A 12,217-nucleotide genomic window follows, 5' to 3' on the forward strand; every position below is an offset into this window, starting at 1 on the left:
ACAGACCTACGTCATATTGCCGTTTGACACGACTACCAAAAGCCCAAGCTCTTGTTAAAATGGCTCTAATACAAGCAAGATTTCATTCGTGTAAAAATGGTTTTCTTTTATTTTGGAGGGATCAGTCTCGTTTGAAAACCGTTTTATTGATTAACATTTACATGTAATACTTTATCAACTTATAATTTAAAACAGTCATTATGTTTCTTAAAATTTGTTTTCACAAACGTCTGAATTTGAAATTATCAAGTTTTAAATGAAAATTCGGTTTGGAAAGTTGTTTTACCAATAGCAAACAAAAAGTTGTTTTTATTATCAAAACAATGATCATTCGTAGAAAGATCGTGTCATTAACGTTTTCTTATCGATTCTAGAGTATTTCCTTTGAATTCGTGGTTAAACTATAAATAAAATTAAGGAAAGCCCGAATTTGAGGTTTATTTGCCATGGTATTTAATTTTAAAGCATGATTTTCTCTCAAAAAACGTAATTATAATGATTTGCTAAAAAATCACAATTATCGCAAAAGCTACATGTTTTTGATCGTTTAATTTTTTCTGAAAGTCGGAGTAAAAAATCAAATGGTATGAGATGAATAAAATATTTTTTATTTCATGATTTATATTTTAATGAACCCGTTGAAATGATATTCATATCTGGAACGCTTAAAGAAATGTAGCCATTGTTTCAACAACGCGGATATATGTATAGCAAACCTGAATAAATAGTTGACTTTATTTCTTAGTCACCTTGCATAGTAAGTTCAATATCAAATGAAATTGAACTACGATAAAATTAGTCTTTAGATATTCCAAAAGTGGTTTGGGAATTGTTTTCCTAATATACGAAATTCAGTGAAAACAGGCGAGTGAAAATCCATGTAAACCATCTTTCTCTTACGTGAATTTTATCCGCTTTAGACCACTTAAGCAATTTAGCATAATATTTTCATTTTTGGGTGTAAATTTATAGTATTTTGGTTCAACTTAGTTTACGAGTACTATGCATAGGAAATGACAATTTTAAGGTACCAAGGGACACCCCCATGCATGTTGTGACGTTCAACTCGAAATAAACAATAAAATCAATCATATATATTTTATAAACAGTTTCTTTCTTAAAATTGTTGCCTAAAGGCGTAGCGCAGTGACTCGGAGAGTTCACTACGGATCTGTAAATCGTTCAAATGTGCTTGGGATTTTAATCCACAATGATATCGACAAATGTCCCATAACACCTTAAAGCAACTAACATCAAATAATAGACGACCTTAAGACATAAGATACGCGCTATTCTCTTCATGCTAATTTCACTAATAAATCGGAAATTTGGAATTGCGACAGATTTTTGAAAGAGTTATTTAGAAACAAAACTTTTAACTTTGTCAACGATGCTACCCTAACTTATTGGCACATAATTCTTTTCTTTTGTTTCTTCGAATGTTGAGAGGCTGTTCTAAAATGAATCATTGGTAAGTCATAACTACAGATAAAGCTGATATAAAATTGAGCAAGTGCAGATCTAGAAGCGGTGCAAAATCTCCACAAGAATCATTGCAAAGACAAGCCATTCTTCTCCCTTTGCGGAAGACATATCATCACTTCGAAGAATCAACGTCTAGGCTTGGAAAAAAAATCGCAGATTTAAGCTATTTACGTTTTCAAATGCATGGAAATTTCGAAGGAAACAATATATCAGTTATCTAAATACATAATTGATGCTTTACAATAAAGACCCGTTGAGATATGGGTGTTAATGCGTTTACATTCCTTTTTGTCTGTTTGGAGAGTCTGAATAACAAATTCTGTGTTGTTTTGATTTATATAGAGAGTTTTTGTTTTGTGAAATACGACCAATTCTGCACAGACAGAGCTTTGAAAATTTAATAAAATCCAACTCATGACACGCCGCTTTTAAAGTGATGTATGGCCATTGCCATTTTTTTTCTTTTTAGACTTTTAACAACTGCTATAGAAGAGTTCTACATGTATATGAATATATTGAGTTTTAAGATATTGAGCAATTTGAAGAAAAAAAAAGAGAGAGATGCAGAAACGACTAAGGTCAAGACAAAAGAAATTTTTGAAATCGCTCCGTTTGATACACACAACTAAATATTATTCTTGTATATAAGGGAATGTGATGAACTTTTTTTTTTCCAAACAAAATCACGTCTTTCAATAGAAGAGGGATAACTTCGTTCATATTTAATGCTACGTTTTTAGATTAATCTGTTCCGTTTTTCTAACCCTTCTGTAGGAGTTTGATTACAGTTTATATAAAAGGTAAATCGAGGTTTGATTTCGTTAAAAATTTTCCACTTTGTTGTCGGCACATGAGTCATGTGTAGCCTTTCGACGCCATTGTTGACGATTTAATTTAAAGATAGATTCAGATAAATAAATTGTGTATTAATGTACGAATGGTTGGATTGTCTTGAATTTGTTTTACTACAATCAGTATAATATTCACGTAAAGCTTTCGCAAGCGCCGACATATCACCGTTAACCTTGACCTTTTGTTCTGTGCTCAAGGTCAATAAACGATGAAGGATCTTTATCGTGACAATTCCGATTGTACCGCGATTATGTATTTGGCCCCAAATCAAAAGAAAAGTACTAATAATCACCCTGACCGTTAATGGAAGAGCTGTGTATTGTGTTAATAGATAGTTTGAAACATGAGTACAGGGAGATACCTATCGAAACGGAGTGCCGTTCAGTGTAGAGTAATTTTTTCTTCGAATCAACTTAAAATGTACGGTATGGTTTGCTAAAACATCAACATTTTAAATATGAACTTTGATAATTTATAATGTGATGCAATATACCGACTATAAATGTTGTATGTACTCTAACGGCTTGCAATTGAATGATATTTAATAAGATATTATTCCCATTCAAATGCCCCAATTATTAGTCAGTCGGCGGATACACTCGTACAACGATAATATTTACAATGGGTTATTTTCACCCAATCACGATGGTAAAAGATATCATTTCGCCTGTTTTAAAATTCGCCTAATATTTTGGCTAAACGGCAGTTACTTGGACGTGGTATAGTCAGTTAACTTTTTAAATCCCTGCACTTTTAATGAGGATAAATATTGGGCGAAAATATAATGCATGGAACGGAGGGGCAAAGCATATACTCTCTTTATGCAATATAATAGTACCCTTCGATAACTGAGGTTAAGTTGAATTTTTTTCAAATGAATTCAATTTCAATCTAATAATTTTAATGTATTTTTTAAATACATCCATATTTTTAAATTGAATATTTTAATCTTACGCATATGGTTTTTTTTTTCAATCAAAGAGATGTAAATGATGTAGAATAAACCATCATGACCATGTCTTTAATTTTCATTTCATCACAGTTAAGATCGATATGGTTTTTTATATATGAAGGAGCATGATAAATGAAATGAAAAATGAAATGATATACCGTATAACGGGTATTTTTTACGTGCTGCTGATTTTTACTAATTTTTACGAGCTATATAAATCCGTAAAAATTAAACGCGTAAATTTTCACAGAAGTAAAAAAACACCGCACGTAAATTTCTACATCATGAGAGTAATGTTCATGACCTTCAGCTCAGTCCCTGACAGCTGTACATGTACATGTAGGTATTTTTGGGCGTTTTTGGTCAGGTGGTGATAACAGTTCAGATCTTTCAGTCAGTCTTGAGTATTTTAGGAGCTAGATGTCTTTTTTGGTTGGGAGAGAAAGAAAGAGAGAGGGAATTTTTTTTTGAAATGGGGTTGTCTTTCTTTTTTTCCCGGTAAATCGAACTGAGACGAGCACATGGACGATTGGTGTACATCAATGATGATACCCAGATAAATAGGAATAAGTAAAGTGTATATCACATATGAAATAAAGGTAAATGTATAAAGTAATTTTGGTTGTCATAACTGGCTGAAAGACATCCCCTTTAGGTAAATTCAGGGTGAGTTGATGAGAACCTTCAACGCACTATATTGTATACATCCACAATGTAAACTTGCATACACGCACCTATTAATTGATTATTAATAGCATGATAAACTGTTAGATCAATACATGATTGAACATAGTTTGTACGAACGAGTCGGGATCTACATGGTGTAAAGATATGCGAACAACCAATCAGTTTATCAATGAATCAATTTATGATTCAGAAACATATATTACACGCATACGAATTACCACCAATCTGAGGAGAGGACGTCTTCGGAAACGCGACCATTCTGACGATGAAAAGAAGTAATGAACTATAAATAGTTCTTCCTTCAAGCTTTTTTCCATCGGATATGAAAATTGGGGTAGATTGATGCAAATGGACCTTCGTATAATAGATATAGATCTGAGACTGTATGATACACAGTTCACAGATCTGTAGCCATGGGTCAAAGGTCAATAACCTGCTGCACTTCTCCTTTACACGTTACATAAACTGCACATGACGTTATTCAAGTGTCTAACTATATCACTTTTATTGCCGCTGCTAGAAAAAACAAACGATAACTAGTAAGATGTTTTTCTCGAGATAAATCTAATTTCCGGGAAATTTCCTTTTGCCTTATCAATATTTTATGAAGTTATTAATTTTGCATGCGTGATCAATATTATGAAAGAGACCGTAAACCTAAGTCAAGCGGAGTGCACCGAGGAAAGAGGTGCTATATTATTTTAAAAGTACAATAAAAAGTACAAGAAATACCCACCCACTAGTACTCTGAAAATTCTTTAGTCACGCGATCTTTAAGCACGTACATGTATTCCAAAGTTTCATTGCATGTAAGTCGGCAAGCATCATGTTATACGCACGTATTTAGTTTTTTTTTTATTTACATGTATTTTTTATTCATCTTAACATTATAGTTTATTAGATTACCATGCGAACTCCTTTTCGCAATAGAGATTGCATTATAGTCAAAGAGGGTGATCAAATTAAAAAGAATAACTTTATCCAATAATCACAATGTAGATTTGATTTTTTTGTTTTTCTCAGTCTTTTGTCTGACGCATGAAGCGTCTCCCCCTCATAAGTAATTTGTTTTATAAAATTAATGTACTTTTTTTTCATGATACTTTTCTAGAGATACCAAATTAATTGGCATAGACTTTGACAAACATTGCTCATTGACAATCTTTTAACACTGAATTAAGTTAGTAAATTTTATATTTCTTTAAAAAAACAAACATTTATGGCATTCTAAAATTGAATAAATAACAGAGACGATAGTTTTTATGTTTGATCTTTATATATTTCATATCTGACATAATAAGTACATGTAGGTCGTACCAAGTAATAGATTAATGTTGTGTATATGTAAAGAAAGGTAACTCATGAAGACAAATTCGTCGATATTTTTTTTTCTAACTCTGTCTCTTTTAACGCCGCACATGAAATAAAAACACAAAGTTTATAATCGAAAAAGAAAGGAGCGTGTGTGTTTTATGATCATCTGATGCCATTATCAATCTCTTCTGAAAATAAATATTTTCGTCTGGGATAGAATTTTATCAGACCGCCATTTACATCGATCGACATCCCACTTCACTCCGCTTGGGATATTTTTAAAAACTTGAAGATGATAATTAAAGGTTGACGCGCTTGTTCTCATCACCTCGATAAAGCCGCACAGACAATGCTACTTGAATCTGTCTCAGGCGAAAGTTTGGATTTTGTTTATTTTGGTATTTGATGGGTCTTTATTAAATTGCAAGAGAGAAAACCCCTAGCTTTTATCACATGCAATTCCGATTGCAAATATACACTAGAACTTGTCTATATTGAAGTCTTTTGAGAATAAAGGTGAGAATTTAGCTCTTCAATTCCAAAGATTTTTGATGCGATATCCATTTGAAAGGATAAAATGTTAGGGGGAAAGATTACTTAAAATGAAAAGTGAAATATTCTTCCATATTGTTTTGTTGTTTTTTATTAGCTCACCTGAACCGAGGGTTCAAGTGAGCTTCTCTTAACACCTTTCTTATCACATTTTTGCCACATCAAAGCTTCAATGTATAGTGAATATGACCACAAATTATTACTGGGACCATGTTCAACATAGGAAAATATCGGAAAAGTGTTCGAGATCGTTTGCCTTAAAAGTTACTGTACAATGCTACTATTTGTGATATTTCTATGCACGCATTCTAAGATAGTGTAGATTCCAAATTATACAAAACTAAATAATAATTAAATATTCTCAGACCAATACTGGGACACACGGAGAGGTTTAAAATTCAACATAGAAATGTATAAAAAATTTGTTTAAATAATGCTACAATTTGTGATATTAGCATGCAAGCATCTTCAAATGGTGTAGATTCTAAATTCTAAAGACCGTGACTCCCTTGCTAATACTTGGGCACAAGAAGGGCTTCAACGTTTAACAAAGAAATATTCAGAGGGATTGTTTAAAATTATTTTCCACAAGAACCACAATGCCAAAATTTGTGATACAATACTTTGCAGGCATCCTCTTATCGTATACTAGTATCCTCATGTCAAGGTGACAGTGACCTAATTTTGGTATTTTATCATTAATTTTATGATTATTTATAGTAAACTTTAATATTATTAGGCCTACGTCCATTAAAGTTTGTTACATATGTAGCTGGTGTATCTTACATCCATATGTTCATATATGGTCATATGTTTATTTAAAAATAGATCACTTAATGTACTTTTAGCTTTTATTATAACTTGTTATCCAGTTTTGTTATTTTTGATAAGTTGAGGCTTAGGATGATAAAATGGGTCATTTATTGCATTTTAGAACTTGAATTATGGATTAGATTTCTCAAAAGTAGGTTTCAATGAATTCTTTATTTATTTTTTTAAATGTATTATCAAAACTTGAAATATACATTAAGAATTTTGCGTGTGTGTGTAGGTACATGTAATTTCATTAAATTGCCACCTCAGTGCTTTAGAAGGTACAATGTCATACTATTTAAAGTTATATTTACAGGTTATATAATTGAATCCTATGCCATGTTATACTGTTTAAAGGTATATGTGCCGTTTTAAATGAAAAGTTTTAAAGAAAAAAATGTTTGCGTTTTTCCATTAAGCTATAAAAGTTATAAACTTTCTGCAAATTATACAATTCAAATCAAACGCATTTAAAAATATTGAATATAAATTCAACTTCATTTATTTTTTTGACCAGGTCGGTCTATAAACACCCAACTTTGAAATATTCATTAGCACGTGGTGTGACAGGCTAATTTTAGAACGAACACAAGATGTCGATGCGAAAACGTGGTCGGTCCGTTGGCAGTGGAATAACGCGTTCGGAGAGAAAGAAAGAAAGTTTAAAGCAATATGAGCTGTATTGTTTAGAATTTTATTTTGCTGCAGAAACCTGCTAGTATGATAAGTGTGCATGTGACTTAAACTTTTATGGTGAATAAAGTTTGAAAAAAATCATGAATTTTTGTCAGAAGAAAGATTTCTCTTATATGGGATATATAGCAAATCAATTTTTGTACAGGACGACAGTAATTCAATTTTGCTCCAATAAAGGCTTTTGAACGGCTTTTCCCACAAAAATACAGCTTACAGAAATTTAAAACCATGTTTTTTTTTGTTATTTAAGAAGAAAACCGCCTTTTCGTAAGAAAAAAATTCAACATGAAAATTGCAGCTCATATTGCTTTAAGCTAAGAAGGAAAATAAACTTTAATCATGTCTATCAATAGAAAAAAAATGCGTTTTTCACAGTAGTAAACTTTACAGCAAACGTGGGTCAGTTTGATCTGTTCATTAAATCAATAACTGAAAACGCCATGTGACTTTTCACCGCAATCTTTATAACTTTTATTTCCCATTTAATCTTTGTGTTTATTTTAATAACTTCTGTATAACCGAGATTTTTATATCTACTGCGATAAACCGTAATCACACACGAGCACTATCGTTTTACATCCGTTTCGAATCAGAATCAAAGTACTGAAGTACTGACGGGAGTTGATTTTATCGATTATTATTTGTCTTAAAATCAACGATTTGTTATTTTGCTTGGCAAGTAGTTTATAATCTCTATTTGAATTACGAACGTTTTTATAATATGGATTCTCGGACTTTTCCGACAAGAATTTCGAGAAAACCTCTTATGAATCATGTTGTGTAATATTTAAAAATAGAATTGATTTCATCAAACTATGTATCGGTATTCGAAATATTTCAAAAAGTGTATGGATCCAACCAATAATGGACTCTGGTCTCGTTCAACCAGATGCTCGGCTGTCTCCGTTAATCTCCGACAAGTAAGAGATACCAGGTCACGTGATAGCTTGATGATGAGACCTCTAAATATAGACTGACTCTCTGCTTGTCGGAGATGTACGAAGACAGCCGATGGTTGAATGAGACTACATGTATATTGAACTCTGGCGTAGGAATACATACGACTGCAATAAATTTCTAAATTGTTCGTACTATTTAAAGTCTGACTATTCTTAGGTATTTATAAATATGTTTCCTTTTTTAAAAATGCTTCAGCGTAAATTACAGCGAATTTATCGATTATTTTCAAGAACTAACTCTTGTCAGCGATGATGATTTGTGCTTAGGTCCAAACACTGTTTCAGTTTCGGTTTGCCAGAGTAACCGCATAGGAGAGTTGATTAAAATCAACTCCCAAAAGTACGAAGAATGGAACATCTAAAAAACACCTCCAAAATATATATGGTAATCAAAACATCTGGGCATAAGCAAAAGCAATGAGTTGCAAAAAGAAGAAAAAACGAATTGCGCTCTCTCTCTCTCTCTCTCTCTCTCTCTCTCTCTCTCTCTCTCTCTCTCTCTCTCTCTCTCTCTCTCACACACACACACACACACACACACACACACACACACACACACACACACACAAAAACATACACCAACCTTATCAGTGTATAATGTTTTATTGCTGGGAAAATCAATAAATTAAGGAAACTTGTTTTTATCTATATCAGAAATATTTGCTGATAAACTATCCCATAAATCTTGCGACTTATTTTTAGAAATTTAACACAACTTTTGCAAACAGATCACTTATTTCACATGCAGAAATCTCTTATCAAATCTCTGAAACCCTACTGTGCAATAGCAATCGGAAAGCAACGACGATATATCTGACATTACAAAGTTGATGTTATGGAGAGGTATGGCTGTTATTTCCATACAGTTTATGTTCTTTTAGAATGAAACGAACATCTGTTATTTCCCAATATTCAGTTTATACATCTCTGAAGATATTAGAATTTTTACAGTAAATCCCAATTAACCGATTCATGGGGAAAAAAAGCCCCACAAGTATTGGTATTTTTCAGTGCTTGTAATAATCATCACCGGGATTTTGATGAAAGTGTGCCTTCCTTCTCCCAAATGCATTGTAATGAATCTTTTTTTCCACAATTTCGTGATATGATTGAAAATTTATGAGGAACATTGGCAAAATTTTACTGCTCTGGACCAATAAAGGTAATCATTATGCCAAATCAGAAGATATGTTAATAAAGCCTTATATCTCCATTATCTACTTAAAAATAATTTTTCAGCGCACGAACATGAGAGAATTTTTTTTTATATTCAGTTATGTCTTTAAAATAAAATGCTTTCTTGGTTCATGTGGGTATGAAGGTAGCGAATATCACTGTAAAAATACACTATTCGCGTAACAAGTTATTGATTTTTTTTCTGCAATATTCGTTACATGTACCTTCATAGCTCGTATGAACCACTTAAGAAAACGTTGGTTGTCTATGTCATCATCCGCAAGTCTCGCGTACGCTTACTCACTGTGAGTCAATTCATTAAGCTTTTCTATTTTTCATTGATATTTATTATTCTTAATTCAGAAAAAAAACCCAAAAAAATCTCTAGGTTTCAGAGGCATTAAAAATGAATATAATGTTCTATATCAAGCTGTTGTTGATAGATGCATTCGTAAAAATTAACAGGAGTGGTGAGATTTCCTCGAAAGAGGTGTAAAGAAGCCAATCAAAATGTAGCATGAAAAATTCATGAGATAGAGTAAAGGTTAGTTTGTAGACCAAGCGTCTGTAGGCGTGTGTATATATTCTCTCTCTCTCTCTCTCTCTCTCTCTCTTCGCAAGAAATAAAATAAAAGGTATTTTTTTTAACCATTAGTATGTTCTAGAACTAGGGTTTTATTTATAACGATATTATAAATTTATTTATGTAGGATGTTAAGAATATTACTTATTCTAATGTAAAGGCTTGTAAAACAAGAATAGAATTCCTGGGTCCCCCGCCGGTCAAGCAGTATACTAGTATCGAGCAAAGCTGATTTAGGAACTTGACCAAGGTATTAGTGGTATAAACATTTGGTATAAATTCCATGTAAATCCGTCAAAATTTGTAGGCATGAGAGCGCTTACAAGGTCAATTTTTGGATAAAACGGAGTCATTATTGTGGTCAAAGTCTTATAACTCCAACAAAAAGTATCGACCAATGCTGATTTTCAAACTTGACCAAGGTAATAGTGGTATAAACATTTGGTATAAATTTAATGAAAATCCGTCGAAATTTGTAGGCATGAGAGCGCTTACAAAAAAGTGTGACGGACGGACGCACGGACACACGGACGGACGCCCGGCATTTCTATGTCCCCGCTCCGCGATGCGGCGGGGGACAAAAAAACCCTGATGCTTATAAGGCGAGCCGAAAATGCATCGATATTTTGGTTCAGGTAAGCTAATATCATCACTAAAGCTCCGCCGGAAAGGTCTGATAATGTGCGAGTGCAGAAACCACGTGACACATTTAATCCAGTTTAGACTCTATTGCCAAAAATAGTGTATACCCAGCCCACGTTGCAGAAATAACGGAATAAAGCTGTAAACGACATACCTTTCAAAATGACAAATATGAAATGAGTTAGGGCTCTAGTGCTTATTTTTCAGAATTCCCAATCCTGAATTTTCAATTTGACCGAAATAAAAAAGCATGCGTGATCCAGATATACACGCACTTGCCCTTGAATCTTAAATATGATATTGTTGGGTGATATTCTTATTGACCTTTGATTTCGTGGGTTCTCTTCATCAACAAATATACTGAAACACATTTAATAAGTAAGAACCTGTGAAAAAATTACCATCCACGAAAATTGAATCCCACAAAATTTAAGATTTCACAGAATGATACAGAATTATATATGTCAATACTTGTTCTCTTTAATGAAAAGGGCTTTCGATTACATGTACTTCAAATTATAACTCATTTTCTTTTTAGCACAGTATGCAGTTCTTGGAATGTTAACAGAAGATAAATCACTGTAACCTAATCATCTTGTCATAGATGTATTGGACGATTAAGTCGAAAGGGTTGCGCGTGAACATAATTATATTAGAGACAGTTATCTATATTGGTAACCTTATCGATATTTTTTACAGAATGAATACATACATGTACATATATGACTACAGATTCTAAATTAACAATGAACATGGAATTTCTGAAAGAATATTTCTAATACATAAAAATCATTTTAAATAGTTTGAAATTTTTTAGTTGCTATAAATTGACAAGAGTTTCTGCTAGCCTTGAATTTCATTTATAATAAAAATAATGGCGCCATCTGATATTGATATAAACAAAACAACATATCCCAGAGCCCCTGACTGACCCGATTTACATTGAATTACACGTGTTTTATATCCTGAAAGAAAACAGATATCACTTAGGAACACTTTCGCTCTCAATACAACTCCCCCCAAACCTTCTTTAAATACAAAGTACAATACAAAGATCCACACGAGGGCCATTGGATATACAAGTGGTTCTTAACAAATCAATGGTGTATATTTTCATGATCTGGGGGCGAAGCAACGATTATCACTTTTGAAATGCTCTCTCTCTCTCTCTCTCTCTCTCTCTCTCTCTCTCTCAAATATTAGTTTTTCATTTGATAGAAGAAAAATATATTAACAAATCCATAGCGATCAAAATGCAAATCGACGTGTGCCTTAATCGTTACATGTAGCAAAGAAAACGAGGACAAATCTTCTGGTAAGTATTACAAATTTTGTTCAAAGATGTAGCGGAATCAGATCAAGTTACCGTGATCTTTTTGATTTACTATAGGTTAACCTTCCAATGGATAAGAATCTACCAGCTGTTAAAGGTCGGGGTCACCTCATTAAATATCGTTTTCCTCCCAGCCATCCTCGTCTTCTTCTTCCGGTACATGTACAAGCTGG

This window comes from Crassostrea angulata, chromosome 3 (assembly GCF_025612915.1).
Source record: "Crassostrea angulata isolate pt1a10 chromosome 3, ASM2561291v2, whole genome shotgun sequence".
NCBI lineage: Eukaryota > Metazoa > Mollusca > Bivalvia > Ostreida > Ostreidae > Magallana > Magallana angulata.